This window comes from Rhinopithecus bieti, unplaced genomic scaffold (genome assembly GCF_001698545.2).
Source record: "Rhinopithecus bieti isolate Rb0 unplaced genomic scaffold, ASM169854v2 scaffold_6782, whole genome shotgun sequence".
In the NCBI taxonomy this organism is placed as follows: domain Eukaryota; kingdom Metazoa; phylum Chordata; class Mammalia; order Primates; family Cercopithecidae; genus Rhinopithecus; species Rhinopithecus bieti.
Window position 1 is genome coordinate 2,270,105 of NW_016805866.1, and position 22,234 is coordinate 2,292,338.

At 40.3% G+C, this 22,234-nt stretch overlaps 1 pseudogene; it reads right to left on the minus strand.

The window, feature by feature from the left end:
- Positions 1 to 17,564: 17,564 nt before the first annotated feature.
- On the minus strand, positions 17,565 to 17,838 carry LOC108530789 (non-histone chromosomal protein HMG-17 pseudogene; annotated as a pseudogene).
- Positions 17,839 to 22,234: the final 4,396 nt, after the last annotated feature.

Here is a 22,234-nt window from a genome sequence, read left to right on the forward strand (position 1 = left end):
CGATCTCAGCTCACTGCAACCTCCACGTTCCCGGTTCAAGCCATTCTCCTGCCTCAGCCTCCTGAGTAGTTGGGGTGGCATATGCCACCACACCCAGCTAATTTTTGCATTTTTAGTAGAGATGGGGTTTTGCCATGTCAGCCAGGCTGGTCTCGAACTCCTGACCTCAAGTGATCTGCCCGCCTTGGCCTCCCAAAGTGCTGGGATTACAGGCTTGAGCCGCCGCGCCCAGCTGTAATTCTCTTTTACTGTGAATCTCAGCCTAGAAACCAGGGAGCAAAACTTGTAGCTTGCTTTATCCTCCAATGAGTCCTCTAATTTTATTTTGTCTCCTCAATTTGTTAGGATGCCAGAAACGTCATCATAGTCAACTCATTTCTCTTGTTCTGGGACAGGTTGTGTGGCAGGGGCAGAGGGTGATATAAAGGCTTCGGTGAGCGTGTGGAGCTGTTACGCCCTTGACATCACCTGGCCACGTGGGCATCTGTTGAGATGTCCGGTACTCATCTGGTTCTTGGTGATCAGTTTATTCAGGTTGCTTAGGAGACATCCTTTCTCTCCCTGCTAAGTTTCAGATTCATTGGCTCACTCTATCTCCTGGATGCTTTGGGGGCATGGGAATTGTTCTGTCATACTGCAGTTCAGCAAATTCTCTGAGGCCACCCATGGCTCTGTCCAGCGGTCCCAGAAACAGCAGGCCACAATGTCCTTTCTGCATTTTTCTGCCTCCCAGGGATCTTCCCTGAGAATGGGAACATTTTCCTGCTCTCGGATGCCTCACACCCACCTGGGGACTTTAGTACCTCCCTGGGGTTTGCCCAAGGTGCCCCTTCCCCCTTGGTCCCCAACTTCTACCATCCCATTGCTTCCCCTTAGGCTCCCTATCTCAAGCTTGGGAAATCTTCTAAAATCTAGGAATGGGAGGGACCCTGGCTCTTGTAGTCATGATTTCTCTCTAAAATCTGTACGACAAATTCTCTTTGTGGCACTTAAATTTCCTGTCTTTTTGAAAAAACAAAATCCAGAATGAATCTCAAAGGTCGTGTGATTTTCTCCTCGCTGCCTCCTTTCTCCCTACAAAGCAAGTATAGGCGAATCCAGCAGCTTGGGGTTGGGCAAGAGGAGAAGGGTAGAAAGGTGAAAGCAAATATAGGGAAAAATATTGGTTAATATTTCAAATATATTATCCTGCCATACCAATAATAAAGTACCAGCATTTGTGGATAATTTATCTTTTTTTATAAGTTGAAGTGGTTTCAAGGTTATCCCTGTAATAACTTCCATCCTATTGTTGATCTAAATTTCAGCTTAATCATTTCTTCCTCAGGGAGGAAGGGTCTCCTGACCTACCCCCACCTATGCTTTCACAGAACCATTTATCTCCCTCTTATAATACTTAATCTTGTTTTGTAAAAGTTGTAGTGAAATACACATAACAAAATGTATTGTCTTAACCATTTTTAAGTGTACAGTTCAGTGGCATTAAGTACATTCACATTGTTGTGCTAGCGTCACCATCATCTATCCATGGAAATCTCTTCATCGTACAAAACTGAAATTAACTTAATGCTATTTGTGTGCTTTTTTGGATTAATATCTGTCTGCTCCCATGGGCTCCAAGTTCCACAAGGGCTTAGACTGCCCTGTTTTGTTCATTGCTGTATGTTGCTGTCACACTCAGTAAACACTGGTTGAGTGAGCACTCTGTGGTATCCACTGCGTCAGACAGTAACACTTGCTTTTCATATATGCATTCTTGAGTGGGAAAGAAAGGAAGGAAGTAAAATTGTTTGTCAGAAATTGCTCAAACCATGGGTGTACATGGAAGCGTGTTGTACGATTCAACAGCGTATAGACAAGTATGAGACTTTGGGCTAAGATGACTAAAACTGCATGCCTTCCCCAAAACATAATGAAATAAGGAAGTAGGAAAAAAAAAAAAAAAAAAAAAAAAAAANAAGATGCTGGAACAGACTGGAATCCTAGTAATGCCTGATTTCTCCAGACTGGAGAGACAATAACATTCTAAGAATTCTCACTACTAGCCTCAAATTTGAAGAGAAGCAGATGGAACAAAGTGGCCTTATTTTCTTCTTCTGAGGGAGGAATCATGGAAATGATATTGGAAGAAAGGAGTGAGTGAGGATAGCTCTACAGCTACTCATGGGACTGAAGAAATCTACCGAAGCCCAAGGTTACTGAGCAATGGGAAGAAGATGCTTCCATCTCCATTGGCATTAGGTAGGGTGATCCTTTGTACAGCACAGATAGCAAAATAATGGAAGAGAGAGCAGGATTAACTTTTCCAACCAAATCTGCCCTGCATACCCTCTCAAGAGTCGGGGCCCAGCTGGGTCTTCAGCAGAAAACTTAAACTGGTCTCAGACACCGTGAGAAGAGAGCCAAGAAGTCATCCCACTCTGTCAGACCACATAGAAAGTTCGCATAGGGCTGGCGAGCATGAGCAAAATGCAAATAAATAGCATGGCAGGAATGTAAACCCACTACAGTAAAAGAAACAACAAGTAAAACCCCAAGTCAAAGCAAGCAGGCTAGATGTATATTGCACAGATTCTGTCTAGAAGAAAATATAAGGAATAGAAGAAGTTCTTTGCAATCACTTTATGTTTTAGAGCAATTTGGCTTTATAAGAAAACAAATATAATAAGTCAACAACTCAAAGATAATAAAACAATAGAATAAAATCAAGGAGTTATGGAAGCACTATGGAATTAGAAGAATTAAACAATATCACTCTCAAACTCATAATTGCTAACTGCAAAGAGCACAATTTAAACATTGCTGAAATTTGAAGTATTAATATAGAAGAAAGGCTTGAGGCTGAGTGTGGTGGCTCACGCCTGTAATCCCAGCACTTTGGGAGGTCAGGGCGGACTGATCACCTGAGGTCAGGAGTTTGAGACCAGCCTGACAAGCATGGTGAAACCCTGTCTCTACTAAAAATACAAAAATTAGCTGGACGTGGTGGCTCATGCCTGTAATCCCAGCTACTTAGGAGGCTGAGGCAGGAGAATCACTTGAACCCAGGAGGCGGAGGTTGCAGTGAGCCTATTACTATTTGCAATAACCAAGTTGTGAAAACAACCTAAATGGTCATCAAAAGATGAATGGATGAAGAAAACACAATAATAAAAATACAAACATGAGGAAGAATAGGAAGGAACAGGAAAAAATTGGAAAATCTGAAAGTTTTCATCTCTCATAGCAAATTGCAAGGGGTGAAGAAAAATCGTCCCCCCTAAAATAGGTAGCTTTAAAAACTCCAATCTTCTCATGTTTTTAGTAAACTCATTTCTTAACCTCAGAAATATCTTTTTAACAATATAGCTTTAAAAAGTGAAAAAAAGTTTGTTTGAAATTCAAAAAGAACTTCGATTTCACTGCAGTTTCTTTTACTTCCATAAAATCAAAGTAAATTTAAAATTAATCCTTTTTAATGAAAAGTATGTATATACAAATAAGCCCATTTTTATAAATGGATTTTCCCTCCTCCCTCTCTCTACTTATCAGTTCTTTTTTTCTGTATTTTTGCATAGAAAGATATATGGGATCATTTTAACCTTATATGAACGATAGTTATTCCTGGATGTGGAATTTAGATTTAAAAAGAAATTATATTTGGCTTTGTGATTTAGTGCAGTCTTTATATTTTTTAGAGTAGGCATGCATCATTTTTACCAAAACAGGTGATTTTTAAATGTAAAAACCAAAGAAAAGACTAGAAATCAATATGACAAGATACGAATAGTAGTCAGTTTGGGCAGGAGATAAATGGATGACAATTATATTTTTTTCTTTGTACTTTTCTGTATTTTTTAAATTTTCAAAAAATTTATAGAGAAAAAAAAACAAAAGGATAAGTTGAAAATATCCACTTTATACCAACTAAATCGAAATCATGCTGGTCTCATTTATGGGCTGCCTAAGAAATTCAAGGACAGGTTGATAGAATGACTGGCTGGCCAGAATGGGTTGTAGGATCTGTAATAATGAGCTTCAGAATGACAGGCTAGGGTGGCACATGGTCACTCTTGGGTGGCCGAGAAGAAAAAGTGACAGTGTCTGAGCACTGAGAGAATCACAGAAATCGCAAAAGAACAGTCAGATCTATTCATCATTGCATGTACTCAAATATGCCATGACTCATTTTTTCCCTTGAAGCGTAACACCTAGTAAAGTCTGTGAACGCTCGTAGGTGTTAGTTTTTTCATTGACCTTTTAACGGAATCTTATTCTACTTATTAGGCACTCGATAAAGATGGAAATATGTTAATGAAAACTAATGAAACAAATTTTAAAACTAAAAATGACAGCAGATTTTGCTAAATTAATAGGAAATGGATATGATTCTCAAGAAACAATAGGTAAAACGTAAAACTAGTATGACCGAAAAGTGGTTGTACAGCAGTGATGCCCTAACCATGCTGGCCTGATCCTTCTCTTGGTGCACTGAGACAGGCAAGCATGGCAAAGCTGAAAGACTGTGGAGTTTCAAGTCAAATTCTTGCCCCTCCAATTATACTTGCCTACTCCATAAGATGAAGATCCTAGTGCCAACTTGGCTGATTTGATTAGGATAACGAGTGCATAAAAAAACTGTCAAGAGTTCAATGGAGGTAATTACTATTGGACCATGAAGCAGGGCAAACCTCTGCCCTCCTTCAGAATGACCACAGACTAGCTATTGCCTAAAATTGTATGCTTTTTCTTCCTAACTGCTCTCTCTTTCTGTTCTTTTATTTCCTTTTTTTTTTTTTTTTTGAGACAGAGTCTTGCTCTGTTGCTCAGGCTAGAGTGCAGTGGTGCGATCTCAGCTCACTGCGACCTCTTCCTCCGGGTTCAAGCAATTCTCCTGCCTCAGTGTCCTGAGTAGCTAGGATTATAGACATGCACCACACCTGGCTAATTTTTGTATTGTTAGTAGAGATGGGGTTTCACCATGTTGGTCAGGCCGGTCTTGAACTCCTGACCTCAAGTGATCTGCCTGCCTTGGCCTCCCAAAGTGCTGGGATTACAAGCATGAGCCACAGCACCCAGCCCTAACTGCTCTCTTTATGTTCAACTTGAGCAATAACCAACCCACACAGGCAGCTCCCTGTGGAATCTGCAAAATGAAACATGGATTAAACTTTATTCAGAGGCAGAGAGGGGGATGTTCTGAGCTGATGGCCCTAAATCTATGTAGGGAGCACATGTGCATGAAGCCATGTTCTGAGCTGATCACCCTGAATCTGTGAGGGAAGAACATGTGTGTGAAGCCTGTGTGTCTGGTGTGTACTGAGAGCTGGAGGGATCATGGAGATGGTCTGGTCAAACATTTTCACTTTGTAGAACACGACACCAAGACCCAGAGAGGTGGCGACTTGCTTAGGCTCGTATTACTAGTAAGTAGCAATGCTGTGACAAAAGAACTCAGCATCCTGACTCAGAATAAGTACTCCTATTTTGGGTTAGCAGGGAAGTTTTAATGGGAGGACTGGCTTATGGAGAAGCACAGAAGTTCAGAAACTAGACTGGGGAGAAAGAGTTGGCCCTGAAAACCCCTGCCATAGCCCACGATTCAGTAGTGCACACATCCTTGTGCTGCCTCTCTATATGTGGTGAAATTGTCACTTCCTTGTTGCAAGAAAGCCTTGCCATCTTTTCTCCTCTTCTTGGTTCACCTGCTGATGAGCGTGTCGTCCACCTCCAGAAGCTTCACTGGGCAATATCTATTCTCTGTGATGTGTGCATGGGGCTGGCATGAAAGAGACCTGAATGTGAGCATTCCTGGGTCCCAGAGAAAACAATGACAAGGAGCAAAGCCAGAGCTAGCACTGGGCATCCTCCTAGACACAGAAGGAGGAGCTGAGGGAAAGATGCTGACTGGCAATGAGGCAGTTGGTAGCAGCACAGTCAGGAACTAAGATGCAAATATTCTTTCATCTCTTGCAGCCAGAGGGCAGGAAAAGCTGAAGAGCAGGCTCCGTATTTAATTACAAGGTCTGCTGATCTCCAGAGAAGGTTGAATTTTGGGGGTCAGACCTAGAGTCGTTTCTAACAAGACCCTGGGAAGGAGAAAATCGGCAATGAAGTCATGCCAAGAATAAACATGTAGCTCCACTGACGCTTCGGATCAGGCAGGAGTCGCAGTTACTGCCTCTCCTAACTTCGTAGACATCAGGTCTCTCACCTGAAGTCTGTGGCTTTGGTTGACTGTGATTCCCTTCCATGGGGACTGAAAGTGTGTTCTGGAAGCGTGTGCTTCTTTCAAGATGAGCTGTGGGCAAACTCTCTGACAGCACTGTGCTGAGATGTGTGCTTTGCCACATTTTCATCTTCAATCCCTACTGGCCCCTTCTATCCTCACCTTCTTTTCCTTTTTCCAGGGACTTCTCATCTGCAGAATTGAGAAAGCACACATTTAGAAATTCCAGGAGTACGGAACAAAAATGCTTTATAAAAGGAGACATGATCTCATAGAAGAGGGATGTTTATTTGCCCCAGCCCAGGAGAAGTTCATTCTGACAGCATAATTTTAGAGTCGATCAGACAAACACACCTGGGAGGGAGCTGGATAAACTAAGTTAGGAATAAAGAATGATCATTGTCTCAGGCCCTCAAATCTGAAGACACAAGCACAGATTTAGAAACCCACTCTCCAAGTTACTTTTTCCCCTCCACTGACTCATTTTCTGCTTTTGCTATTTATTCATGAACTTCTCTTTATATTTGGAGAGAGGGAGGATAATATTCTTGGGGATTTGACAGAGTTGGGTTAAAACAAGTAGCTACAAACATCAGGTATTAGTAATGACTCTTAGAAAGAGAGTCCGTCCCAGCAGGAGTGGATGTGGACTTGGGGTTTGGACTTTGCTTCCTTCCATGCCTGTTTTTCCCGGAATCTGCTTTTCCCTTAATTTGCTCTCCATTTGTCCTCTTTCTACAAGGCTGTGGCACATCCATTGGCCGCCTCTGGCTTTCATATGCTGAGCTCAGTCTTCCATAAACAAGGCACCTTCCAACCCCTAGTTCTTGAAAAAATAAACCATCATTAAGCCTGACACATAGTTGGCACTCAGATATTCGTTAGAGAACAAAATGAATAAGTTCCAAGTTTAACACAAATGGAGAAATGGAGGCTCAGAGACCTACTTGCTCACTGCCCCAGGGTGCATCCTAGCAAGTGGCAGAGTTTACAGTCTAGTCGAAGTCAAGGAAAAGCATCTAAAATACTAGTAAAATTCTAGTGGGCTCAGGGTGTTCTCATGTCATAAGATTAGTACAGGGTGCAATTGTTACAACTTTCTCCAGTGGTGAACTGGGATGGCTACCACTGAAAGAAAATGCACTGGTGGGTGCAATGGCTCACCCTCAGGGGAGGCCTGGGGGAAGTGGTAATTATTGAATTACTACTAATTGAATGCTCTTGCTGGGGGGTATTGATGCACTTGCAAAAGATTGAGGGTGAACAGTGGCCATTTAAGGCCCTTGACTTACAACAGGCAGAGGTCCTCTTTGATAGATACAAATATTCTTTTATCTCTTGCAGCCAAAGGCAGGAAAAGCTGGAGAGCAGGCTCCACATTTAATTACAAGGACTGCTGATCTCCAGAGAAGGTTGAATTCACAACCCAGCAGGTGTACCTCACCAGGTCAAAACCCCCAATGGGAGGAGACAGAACTCTGAGACTCAAGATGGGGACATCTGAGTGAATACGTTCAGAATTTTTTTAACCCCAGAATTCCCTGGACCCTCTGGGCTGCGGAAGTGGCTACTTTGCTCTGCAGTCATCTGAGGCTTGAAGTGTTAAAAGTCTGGACTAGGATGGTTTTCATAAGACTTGAGAAATGTAGGGAGTGATGTGGGAGATGATGGGAAGAAATGAGGTTTGTGTTCCAGTGGTTACTAATGCTCCAGTGCTTCTTGGGATAAGAGGCAATTTAATACTTTGATGAATACGATATTGTAAGAGAAATAAATGTAGCTTGTCTATGTAGAAAGTAGATATAGTAACTCTTACCTGTCCTGAAGATAGCATGTATTTTTCTTTTCCAATTTCCATTTTCAGTTTTATTTCATGAAATAATAACAATTCTCACAACAGTGATTAAACTAATAAATAACATTGTGCATTAGTGCATGAGAATGAAGAATGTACATTATAAATAATAATAGTTTATTTATGATACCATCTCTATGCACCCTTTTTTTTCTCCCAACAAAGTGCTTAAGGATCTCAAAAAACAAATACACCCATACACACGCATATACACAGGAGGTAGAATTATATATGCGTATTTTACCACAAGTAAGAAATCTTCCAAACGACAGTTGATAAAGAAAATGGTAATTTTAGAATAAAAATCATTAGAGATGGTGGACATTTATTAAATTTATATACTATCGAAACTGGTTTTATTAATTTCAAACTCAATTTGAACATTCTTGAAATACAAATAGACAAAAATCTTACTAACATTATTGACTCTCAGGTGGAAAAATACATTCACATGACCTTTTTTTTTTTCCCCTGGCAAAGCTATATATATCCTGTCAGTTTCAGTGGTTTGCAGATGTCTGGATTCCTTGGACCAATACATTTGAAAAAAAACCTTTTGGGGACCAATATCGAGTTTCATTCTGTTTTGCCACTTAAGTTTATTTGGAAAAAAAAAAAATCACTGTTTTTTTTTACTACCATTCTTCTTCTTCAAAAGAATGAAGATTTAAAAGTAAAACAGTATGAGAGATATAATCTCACAATAAAAACTTTTAAATGTACTCAATGAATTAAAAAATTAGCTTCATAAAAAACTCTTGGTTATCTCATTTATCTCATTCCTCTGGGGATCAGCGAAAAATTTTGTCAAGATAGGCATTGATGCTGTACATGAACAGAAATTTAGGACCCACTAATGTAATGCATTTCTAGAAATTAGATGTAGAGAGAGATGCATCTAGAGAGATGCAGAAAGCATATCACAGGATGATTCGAAGTCGTTTGCTCTGGGGCAGCTCTTCTCACATGTTAGCATCAGCATCTCTTACAGAGCATCTTAAAATACAGATTGGTATCCCACCCCAGAGTTTTTTGAGTCAGTGGATTAGTGGGAGCGGGCGGTCAAGAATGTGCATTTCTAACAAGTTCTCAGGCGATGCTGATGCTACTGACCTCGAGGTCATCTTTTGAGAACCACTGCTCCATGTTAATAAAAAGGCAATTGCTAAAATGTATTTTTCATTTTCAAGCAATATTATAAGAACTTATCAGACTTCTTATTTCTCAAAATGTAGAGTCAGACCTCAATCTCTATTTTACAGAACAGAGAATGCAAATATCTTGCCCAAGCGTTCCCATGGCCTGGGATGCCCTTATTGCCTTTTGAGCGAATGCTAACACGTCTTTCTAGAGCCTGTTTAAGTCTGATCTCCTTTTTCCTTAACCCCTCAGGTTGATTCTATCTAATCTTTCCTTCCCTTTTCCCTTTTCCTTTTCCCTCCCTCCCTTCCTTCCTTCTTTCTTCGCTTCCTTGTATGGATGTTCCTATTAGATTTTGGGCTTGTGGAGAACAGGTGCTGTAGCTCGTTTATTTTTCAATCCTAGCATGTAGCATCAAGCCTGGTGTTACTTTTGTCTGTCTGTTTGGCATATCATGGAAATAGCAATATTAGTGAGTTGAGTAATTGCTACTGGATTTGCTCTCTTAGATGGTTTGGATTATTTATTGCTACTGGATTTGCTCTCTTAGACAGTTTGGTTAAACATTTTGCCTCACTTGCCCCTTATAATCAGTGTTATTTTTCTGAAATCACGTGGATAGCTTCTTAAGCTGCACACTTAAGAAGTATCTACTACAGGGGTACTAGCCAATTAGTCAAATATTGGAGCAAGCATATGGAAGTCCTCAGTCCCCATATTTGTCAATTATTAGCCTAATAGACTTCCCCGTACATAATCCTTTTTACTATGCAAAAACTTGCATACTATTTCTTTTTTCTTTTCTTTTTTTTTTTTTGAGACCGAGTCTCGCTCTGTCACCCAGGCTGGAGTGCAGTGGTGTGATCTCGGCTCACTGCAAGCTCCGTCTCCCAGGTTCATGCCGTTCTCTTGCCTCAGCCTCCCCAGTAGCTGGGACTAGAGGTGCCCGCCACCGCCACCATGCCCGGCTAATTTTTTGTATTTTTAGTAGATGGAGTTTCACCCTGTTAGCCAGGATGGTCTCGATCTCCTGACCTCGTGATCTGCCTGCCTCGGCCTCCCAAAGTGCTGGGATTACAGGTGTGAGCCACTGCACCCAGCCAACTTGCATACTATTTCTACCAGCCTTGGGTGACATAAAAATGTGATGCTTTAGCTATCCAAATTGAAAATTCTTCAAGTTTTTTTTGAATATCAAAATACATGGAATAGTAAATATGCTTGGAGTATTTTTCCACATTCCATAGGGAGGAATTGAAAGCTGAAGCCATCTGGTGCACCCAAGTTTTTCAATAGTTCAGTACCTCTTCTCATTTCTTTATGTGCTATTTTTCTTTTGAAACTAAGGGACAAACATAATGGTATAGCAAAATACTGACAGGTATGAATACATGCTAAATGCAGATGATTTTATTTTTGAATTGATGAATTGGTTTTTGCCATGTTGGCCAGAATTTCTTTTGTTTTTATTTTATTTTTTTAAATTTTACTTTAAGTTCTAGGGTACATGTGCACAACGTGCAAGTTTGTTACATATGTATATATGTGCCATGTTGGTGTGCTGCAACCATTAACTCGTCATTTACATTAGGCATATCTCCTAATGCTATCCCTCCCCCTTCCTCCCACCTCACGACAGGCCCTGGTGTGTGATTTTCCCCACGCTGTGTCCAAGTGTTCTCATTGTTCAATTCCCACCTATGAGGGAGAACACGTGGTGTTTGGTTTTCTGTCCTTGTGATAGTTTGCTCAGAATGATGGTTTCCAGCTTAATCCATGTCCCTACAAAGGACATGAACTCATCCTTTTTTATGGCTGCACAGTATTCCATGGTGCATATGTGCTACATTTTCTTAATCCAGTCTATCATTGATGGACATTTGGGTTGGTTCCAAGTCTTTGCTATTGTGAATAGTGCATTTTGGCCAAATTTTCAAGACCAAAGATCCTTGATTGTATGACCCAGGTACATAGAAAAAGGCTGATTCATTGTGGGAAAGTAGGGTTCACTATTTGCATTATATTTATCACCATTTCTGGACCAATGAAAATAGAGATGAGGGAGCAAAACATATCTGGGCTATAGACTGGGCTAAGGAGCAGAAAGACATGCAGATAATAGCATGAGATAGAATAGATAATGAGAATTGAAGTCCTAAAATTTTTAAGTCATTTTCTATACCTGACATAAAACATTTCCCAAAATATCATGTTAATCAAGTGAAATAAAGAGACAGCATTTTATTAACTTTCACCAAAAGATGTCATTTTCCATCATACTTAGTGAACAAGAGTTACTTGTTACTTTTTAGACATGTTTAGATTGCTCAAACTCTTTGATTTGAGAAATGTAGAGTGTCTTGCCCTCAAACAGAACTACACAATTAACGAACATTTGTTTGAAGTGCTTTGTGACATTTAATTCAAAGGTGTCCATGAGATGCCACATGCTATTAGAAGTAGCAGTCCTTGTTTTGTTTGTAGACAATTACAGAAAAGACCCAGAAAGAAGTTGTGAAAGGAATATCATTAAACAACCAAGTAGCTCTCTTCTCATGTATATTTTAAAGAGGGATCAGCTTGTGAGCTTGCAGGTAATTGACTGCAGAATTAGGTTGTCCATTGACTAAGCATTTATGGAGATTGTAAAGGGTGAGAAGTAATACATAGCAAGTTCCCTTGTAAAAATCTCTAGGAAGTTCAGGGGGAAGGAAGGGGAGAAGGAAATTTGTCTCTACCCTTATTGGATATTGAGGAACTCTTCTATGTTTAAGAGAAACTCTGGGCTAGGCCTGGTGGCTCATGCCTGTAATCCCAGCATTTTGGAAGCTGAAATGGGAGGATTACTTGAGTCCAGGAGTTCAAAACCAACCTGGGCAATATGTTAAGACCCTGATTCTATTAAAAAATACAAAAAAATTTAGCTGGACATGGTGGCATGTGCCTGTAGTCCCAGCTACTAGGAAGGCTGAGATGGGAGGACTATTTAAGCCCAGGAGGCGGAGGTTGCAGTGAGCTGAGATCACACCACTGCACTCCAGCTTGGGTGACAAAATGAGACCCTGTCTTAGGAAAAAACAAACAAAAAATCCCCCTCCAAACCCAAAAAACAACCCTATCCCATTATCTCTTTTTATTATTCTGGCCCCAAATAAGTTCACTCTTCTGAGTTTTATAGCATTTTCTTTCTGCCATTTTCCTTACAAATTAATGATACACTGCTTCAGTCATCACAGGGAGAGGTTCGAGTCCCATCTGCTGGTTAGGCTTTGTTTACTCTTGATGAGGGCAACTGTGTTAAAAAGTCTCACACACAGGTACTGCCTGCCTCCACGGGCCTCAGTAACTTAACCAGTGTTGGGACAGGCAGCCTGTGACAGGTGCAGTCACCTTGAGTCATTTCCTTCCTCTTCTCCTGTGGCTGCTCGGTGTGATGTCCCTCGTGCTGCCCCATACAGTCCCTCCAGTTAGAGGGTGAGACAATCGCATGCTTTGGGTTTGGGTTTAGGAAGATGGAAAAGGCTTATTTGGTGTTCAAGCAGAACACATGACCACTGACCAGGTTATCAGCCAATTCTTCCCAGGAGTTTAGAGCATAAGCACAGGTAATTAAAAATAACACAGTTCTTCAGTTCTGATCTGTCATTGTCCCTTTTATGAGAGGCCTTACAGTGTGGAAGGGAGGCCAGCTAAGGCAGGATTTGGGAACTCTTAGGCATCTTTAGTCAATAGCATCTTAAGCTTCATCAACCCCCTGACACTTGAGCTCTTAATTGTGTGTGGGTCTTTTATTCATCTCACAAACATTTATTGAAGGCCCAATCCATTCTTCTGCACTAGATTCAACTAGATTGTACATTCCTGGAAAGGGAAGGGACCACATCTTTACACTTCTTTGTAGTGCTCCTCTTTCCCTCTTTATTTTAGAATCTAGCAAAGTACTGTGTACTTTGTAGCCACTCAGTGATTATTTCTAATTAAATGATACACTGAACAAAGTCCCAGCTTCCTGAGACCTCAGACAAGAAGGCAAGTATTGGGTAGATGAGGGGAAAACATAGTAGTTTTCGAATACTATATGGCAGTGACTTTGCTAACTACGTTATCCAACAGTTCTGCCAGCTATGGCCCAGGGCCTAGTTCTAGAGATTTTGAAAGGAACTGTTAGCGTCTCCCACGGAGAAAGTTCATGGGTAAGAGCATTCTGGGACCACATCAAATATTGGTTCCTGGAATGACAGTCCAAATTGACATGAATGCTCAATTTGAGAGCCAAACATAGATAAAAAATAGAGTATTGGGGACACCAGGGCTACAAAGAGGCTACAATGGGAAGGCCCAAGGGAGAGTTGGATGTGGACCTTGCCAGAAAGAAATAAAGAGAATAAGAAAAGGACAGGTGGTTTGAAACAAATGAAATGTCATGTTTTCTAATTCTCCCTGTGAACCAGTGAAAAGAACTGTTGGACATACAGGAATTATTCCCATCAGAATCAGAGTCAAGACAAACCTAGGATACTTCTCAGATTGCTGGCATAGAAAGACTGAAGAAATACCAGAAAAGTATATTAAAAATATAGATTTAAGTTAAAAAAAAATCTATTTTTTTTAACACACACACACACACACACACACACACACACACACACACACACACGTGTTTTATTTAAAGAGAATGAAAACAATCTAAACATGAGGCTTTTTAAAACGTGAGGCCCTGGCCAAATGTCCCTCATGTTCACTCGGTGACAGTATCTATCCTCCCAGTACAGATTGGGAAACTGAGGCTTAGAAAGAATGATTAGAAGAAAGTTGAACTAGTAAGGGGTAGAGACAGGATTTAAATCTGGAGCTATTGGATTCTAAACCCCCTGTATTATTCTGTTCTCATGCTGCTATGAAGAAATATATGAGACTGGGTAATGTATAAAGGAAAGAGGTTTTATTGACTCATAGTTCTGCGGGGCTGAGGGAGGCCTCAAGAAACTTCCAATCATGGTGGAAGGGGAAGCAAACATGTCCTTCTTCACATGGCAGCAGGAAAGAGAATGAGTGCCAAGTGAAGGGGGAAGCCCCTTAGAAAACCATGAGATCTTGTGAGAACTCACTCAGTATCATGAGAACAGCATGGGGGAAACCACCCCCATGATTCAATTATCTCCACCTGGCCCCGCCCCTGACACATTGACACATGGGGATTATTACAATTCAAGGTGAGATTTGGGTGGAGACACAGAGCCAAACCATATCACCCCACTCCTCCCTTTAAAAAAAACTATACTACATTGTTCAGGCAAGAATAGGATCTGATAGGAATGTGACAGGTTGGGAGCAATGGCTCACACCTGTTATCCCTATACTCTGAGAAGACAAGGAGAGAGGATCGCTTGAACCCAGGAGTTTGATACCAGCCTAGGCAACACAGAGAAACTCCATCTCTACAGAAAATTAAAAAATTAGTCATGCATGGTGGTGCATATATGTAGTACCAGCTACTCAGGAGGCTAAGGTGGGAGGATGGCTTGAACCCGGGAGGTGGAGGTTGCAGTGAGCCATGATCACACCACTGCACTCCAGCCTGGGTGACAGAGTGAGATACTGTTTCAAAAAAAGAAAAAAAATGGATATGTTGTAGGTCAGGACATCCAGAACACCCTATGGGATTCTGTTGTCAATGGATTAAAAAAAAAAAAAAGATCCTGCTCTAATTAAACAAATAACATACCATTTGAAAGAGTTTTTCCTTTCCAAGTAATTTGCTTACATCTGAACTGCTTTTGTGTCTACCTATGGTCTTACCCTTGTTTATAGAGCCCAGGGAATGGTGGCTATTCCCTACCAACACGCTACTGGTTGTGCCTTTTCCAGCAAACCCAATAAAAATATATTTAAGAGTCTTACAGAGTTTGATTTTGTTGGGTAAAATCACCTGCCACTGCCTCAAAGCAGAACAACATGATTCAAAGGGCCAAAACAATGTCTTTAATGACTTGATAATTAAAACAACGCTGCACAAGAGCAGTTTAAATGTAAGCAAATTACTTGGAAAGGAAAAAAAATGCTCAAACTCTTTCAGATGACATGCTATTTGTTTAATTAGAGCAGAATCGTTTTTTTAAAAGCCATTGACAATAGAATCCTAAATGGATTGATAGAAAAAAAGTAGTAATTAAAGAAATCTTTTCTGGTAATAGCACAGGAAGAAAAATTCAGCATGAATCATGAAGCCAAAGGATACTTGGCATGGATCCTATAAAGAGAGACTGTGAAAATGTTTGGGCTGCACTCTTAATTTGGGCCCCTTAAAGCAGAGCTGAGACAAACACCACACAGGTGATGGAGCAGGAGTATCACCATCTTGAACAAGCACTGTTATTTTAAAATTCACCTTAACCAAAACCACCTAAATCCAAAGGGCATCTGCCTAATGGCTAAGGTCAGCATGACCATAAACCACAAATAACATCTCTGACCAGAAACATTCCAAACTTCTCCCCAACCAAAGATGTCAGTCCCAAGATAACCTCCCCACTGCCAGAGACATTCCAATCCCGCCATAAATTTCTCCCCAACACAGAAACATTCCAAGCTTGTGATAAGCCCCCTCACCCTAAAACCAATATATACCCTTAGTTTGTAAGAAAAAGCGCTCCTAACTGAAATCGGCCAGAAGCCCCTCTCAGGTTTTTTCTCTAAAATAAACCTGTCTTTTCCTATCAAACCTTGTTTCATGTTTCTTTTCTCTTTTTTTAATTCGTACAACAGGGAGTTTATCTGGGAGGTGATCCTGGGAAGCACATGGGACGGAGTTGGGGAAGTAAGACAGAATAAAGTCTGTCCAGGAGCAACTTATTGCTGTAGGCAACTGGCACTCAATCATGCTGGAACCTTCTAAGAGACAATGCAGAACATACCTTAAAATTGTCCTGCTGAGGGACTGCTGAAGATGGGGTATTTATTTACCATCCGTTGAGGGTTACTTTTGTGAGCATTAAATCCTGGGCACTTCCAAACTGTCCTGTGCAATCTCCCATGGTGCTAGAGATGGCTTTCAGGGAGAGAAGCAGAGAAGTGCTCCCTTAAGGTAGAAATTGGAAAGCTTTTGGAATGCCTGTAACTGTCCTTGAAGGCTGCTGGTAGACTCAGAAATGGGCCAAGGGGTCATGGGGCCATGTACCAACAGCATCTGTTACAGACAGACTTTTGTAAGATGTCATCTTTCTAGACCAGCAGAGTCTAACAGAAATAATGCAAACCACAAATATGAGCTATATAGGCCATATTAAATTTTCTAGTAGTTACATTAAAAAAGTAAAATGAAACAGGTAAAAATAATTTTAATAATGTGTTTATTTCATTCATTATGCCCAATGCATTATCATTTCAACATGTATTTAGTATAAAAATCATTAATAAGATATTTTATGTTCTTTTTTCTTTATTATCTTTGAGATCTGGTATGCATTTTACACTTACAGCACATTTAAATTCAGGCCAGTTACTTTTTTTTTCAAACTGTATCCGGCTTTATTGAAGATACTTTCCATAAACAATCATGGTATTTCAGGCAGGAACATGGGCAGACAATCGTTAACAGATAAATACAAACACAACAACTTTCAACTCCCTTCTTCAATGGACCTACCTGAAAATCGAAAGGCCACTATAAAACCCAATGAAGTCTTCACATCTGATGCCCTGAACAGGGAAAGTTTTAGAATAAGGGTTTAGACACTTTCACATTTTAACATGTTGTTTAACAGCTTTTCCAAGCCGACCCTGACTTTCAGGAAGTGAAATGAAATGGCAGTTATCTGAAAGATACCACAATAAACTAGAAATGGAACGCACTTGCTGTTTTGACAGTTTGCCATCTCAGTGGCATCACTTGGAAATCCAGAATTGGCCTGACACAGTCCACATGGTAATCCAAATTGACAGGGGTTCAGGTCCCAGTTAGTCTGTTCTGGGCTTAGGTAAGGGAGTTAAGTCCTATGCTAAAGATGGAAAGGGAGAAGAGAACATAGAAATGAATTTGTTTTTCCATAGCACAAGGCTTTGTGGCCAAGGGTGGCCATGTGTGTCAAAGTCTAGGGAATTCCCTCCTCCTGGAAGCCAGAAGGAAGTCTCCCAAAACTAGAAGGGAAAGGTGGTTTTCCCCACTCAATCCATGCTTTTGGAGACATTCTATTAGTGACTAATGCCTTCCCCCAAACCAACAACGGAAGTGTTCTGTGTGCTTACAACATAGCTTAAAAAAAAAAAGTAAAACAAAATTCTGCATTTTTATAAAACTTGATAAAAAATAGTATTTAAAACTGTACGGTCACCAGAAGTACACAGTTATCAAAAATGCACACTTCACTTGGCATCTCCAGCACCTTCAGCTTTCTGTGCCTGGTCTGTTTTGGCATCTCCATTTTCTGCAGGGCTTCTCCCCTCCTTGCCAGCATCAGCTTTTCCCTTTTTCCCTTTGGGTACCTTCTCTCCCTTCTTTGCAGGGGCCTTTTGAGGCTTGGGCTCTGGCTTTGGAGGAGCAGGTTTAGCAGACAACCTCGCGGATCTTTTCTGTGGTTCGTCCTTCACCTTGGCTTTATCTCCTTTAGCATCCCCTTCAGCCTTTCTCTTGGGCATGGTGGTGACGGCGGCGGGACTTGTAGGTACTGGACGCGGGATGCAGCGCGCGCGGGCTTTGGTCGGTCCGGGGGTCGTTCTCGCCTCTTCTTCACACTGCTCCAGGCCAGTTGCATTTTAAGTGCTTCACGTGACTCATGGCTACCATATTGAACCACACCAGACTAGATAAATATAAGAAAGACATTCATGTGGGAAAGGGGTATGGAACACAAGTTTGTGATTTGTTTTTCTGTGATTTTCTTCAAAATATCACTCAAGTCATAATCTTCCAAAATATTTTAGGATTATCCTTTTTCATTTTGAGAACATTGTTAAATGATGTCCTTTTATAATTTATGGACTTTTTCACAAACTTTCTCTGCCCTTTTGATATCAGATGCTCTTCTTCTGGTTTATATGGCAAGGACTATCATAATTAATTTTTCTTCAGAACATTGATGGGAGAAGATCCGAAGGGTATCTTGCCATTATCAATTTAGTTTATGAGGCCCATAACCATGGAGGCCTGGGGGAGCAATGGGAAAGCAGGAGCACCATTTGACCTGGACTCTTAAAGGTTGGTATTGATTAATGAGATTCTACCTATAGTTACTGCATTTAAAAAAAGTTCATTTGTTATAGATGCACAATATCCACATTTAAAGTATGCTACATTTTTTTGCAATTTCCCCATTTTGCAATTTTCTTTCTTTAAAAAAATCTGAAAGTTCTTAAAAAAAGGCCTTTGCCTCTCTTTATAGTTGAGAGTAGCAAATGCCTTTCATTTCCAGCTTCTTTCTCTTCCTTTCTGTCTATATTAGAGAACCTATTATTACAACAAAAAACAAAACATGGATTCATTGATTTTCTAGTCCTCCTTGAAGTTAGTAGTGGCCATGTGATAGTGTTGACCAATAAGATACAAGCAAAAATCTTCTGGTGATTCTTCTTTGTCTTCTTTATTCCTTCCTGGAACTCAGACATGATGGTTGGCATTGTGGCAACCATCTGGTAACCAGGAAGCAAGCAACATGAAAATGAAAGCTGACATGCTGAGGATGGTAGAGAAAAAGATAGCAGAAAGTTTTGTATCTAATAGCAATATTGGGCTTCTTTACCAGCCTTGGAAGTACTTTCTGACTTGTTATGTGAGACAAATAACACCTTCTATATTTAAGCCACTATTACTTAGATTTTCTTAGAAAATGAATTCGTATCCGATATAGAGGCACTGCCAAAACCACCACTGAAAAAAACTCAGTGTGCATTTGCTTTCTTTTCAAACTTTCTTGCTCTTCCCTACAAGTGGCTAATTAAGCAGTCATCCAGAAACACAAAACAAATACACAAAATGCTGCAAATCTGAAGTTGATAATTATCCAGAGAGCTAATTAGATATCTTCTATTTTAGAAAAGGTATAGACTGATCACAGCATCTACCTTCATGTTCCAGTCTCAAAGTCGCTTATTCAAAATGATTGTAATTTCTTCAAATTGTCACTCTTTTCATTTACAGGGGACAAAAATATCAATTAAGATCACTCATCTATCTTTGGGTCCTCAGATCTTACCTTGAGTTTGGTACATGGAAGGCAATCGGCAGATGTTTATTGTATAAATACAATGATAATATTGGGCAAGTAAAAAATCACTTCTTGTGCAGGATTTGTTCATTTTTAGCCATTTTAAGAAAGCTTCCTCAGACTTTTAATGGGCTATCCCATTTTTATGGACAATATTAACGCAGGCTGTAACAACCCCAGAGATATTTTCTGGAAGTTGTCTAAGAGCTTCCTAGAGAGGGAGAGACAGATAAAATGACTGGTTTATCTCAGAATTTCCCCTCCCATGGTAACTGCCCAGCACCTCTAAGAACTGTAAATGAGGAGTTATAAGTATGAAAGGAAAATATCTTGAGCCCCCAAAATCACTAAGGAAAACTCAAGCTAGAAATTGCTTGGGGCAAACCTGCCTCTCGTTCTATTCAAAGTCACTCCTTTGCTCAATCACATAGATGCATATTTGATTTGCCTCCTTTGGAAACGCTCATCAGAAACTCAAAAGAATATAACCATTTGTGCATCACCTGTGACCTGGAAGCTCCCTCCCTGCTTCCAAGTCTTCCTGCCTTTGCTTCAAGTTGTCCCGTCTTTTCAGACTGAACCAATGTACTTCTTACATATATCGATTGATGTCTCATGTCTCCCTAAAGTGTATAAAACCAAGCTGTGCCCTGACCACCTTGGGCACATGTCATTAGGACCTCCTGAGGCTGTCACAGGTACGTCCTCAACCTTGGCAAAATAAACTATCTAAATTAAATGAGACCTATCTCAGATTTTCTGAGTTCTCGTAAGTTTCCAAATTGTCTTCACTTTCTTGGACATAAAAATAAAAACCTCAGAATGAGTACTTTTTAAAACCATGTAGAAATCTGTCCCTTTCCCATGTGGGTGAAACTCAAGACAATACTATGTATGGATGAAAGCCTCAGAGTTCAGATTTGATAACCTATACAGGAGGATCAAAATCCAGTCTTAACATTTACTGACCAAAACCAGCTTCTATAAGTGGTTGTTAAAACAGCTTTTCTTTGGCTCACTGATATTCTGTGATTTCTCTGAGGACAAGAATCTATAGGATTCTGGCTTTTATCTTTAACATCTTTTTTTTTTTCTTGAGACAGGGTCTTGCTCTGTTGCCCAGTCTGGAGTGCTGTGACATGGTCACTGCTCATTACAACCCTGACCTCCTGGGCTCAAGCTATTTTCCAGGCTCAGCTTCCAGAGTAGCTGGGACTACATGCGTGTGCCACCACACCTAGCTAATTTTTGGATTCTTTTGCAGAGACAAGGTCTCACTATATTGCCCAGGCTGATATTGAACTCCTGGGCTCAAGTGATCCTCCCAGCTTTGGCCTCCCAAAGTGCTTAGATTATAGACATGAGCCACTACACCCAAATCTTTACTTGTTGCATGATGGTTGAGCTTTTGCACCTTAACTTTGAGTGGGAACAAATATGCTAGCTGTCTAGCAAATAGGCTAGCTTGGGTAAGTTTCTAAACTTCTTATCAGTTTCCTCATCTTTAAAATGGGAACTGTAATAATACTGGTCTCATTAGGCTGTTGTGTTAGTTACGTGAGATAATACATGTATAATGCTTAGCACAGTGCTTTGCATAGACTCAGTCCTTAATCAATGTTAGTTCTTATTAATAAAATTAATATAAAATTATTAATTATGAATAAAAAAAAAAAAAGTACTATTTACAACTTTCTGATAAGCATTTATGCTAGATTGATGGAGACAGTACTGACTTGTCTTCAGGAGCACCTGATCCCCTTTTTTTTTTTAAAAAAAGGAATTATTGTAATGACTTATAAAGAGTTTCTTTGGTTTTCTTGGTTGATTTGCTAGATGTTCTGTCTGGAAACCGTATCCAAGAACTGGAGCATTAATTTGAAGAAAGAGGTTCAGAGGTTTCTCTCTGAGTTGTCCTTGAAGGCAATGGGAAATGAATCATTCAAATTCAGCTTTCCTTTCCCTGACCCATGCACTTGGATCAGAACAATATACATCATCAGTGTTAGAACGTCTTTCTTTTCAAGAATTCTTTGGCTGGGTCTTTATAGCAATGGTGAAGTGCAACTGGGATTTCTCATATCCGGGGAAACCTCGTTTCTATCTAGTTCTGACTTTGCTTGGGCCTGAACAGCAGGTGATAGCTTTGCAGTCATGGAAGAACAAAAATTTTCAACATTTTTTAGCTAAGAAAGCCTAGTCTTTAATTCAATCAGGCCTTGGAAGAAGGGGGAGGCAATGGGGTTCTTTGTTTTGTTCCAACTAGTTTACCCTGAGTCTACAGCTGGTTAGAGTTTCTAAGAGGCTGTTAGTTCCAATTAATTTGGTATACACTCTCGTAAGTGTGCCTGATGAATTTAGAGGCAGCAACGAATTTATCTGTGCACCAGCCATAAAATTTCCATTACTTTTGTTAATGAATTTTACATTTGATTTTGAAAGCTTTTTAAAAAGTTGCTCGTTGGTTTTTCAGGGCCTTCCCCTCCTCCTTCTACATAATTCGTGTCAAAATAAGAACTTCACTTAGAGACTGGACATTTCTATGAGGCATTTTACGTTTGGGGCCAGGGAGGCTGCATTTCCCAAATGTCTCTAAACTTCAAAGGCCATCATACCCTTCTTGGGCTCCAAGGTCGGTGAAATAGGAAGTCCGAGCTGAAGAGGATGGGTTTCCCAGAAAGTTCAGTTATTAACTGCAGGGGGAAAAACAGCGATCTATGCAGCCAGTTGTGGCGGGAAAACAGTCTGTTGCACTAAGGTCGGGGTCAGCTCTGAGTTTTCTTTCCTGAGCTCTGTGCCTTTTTTTTTTTTTTTTCCTTTAGCAGAGACATC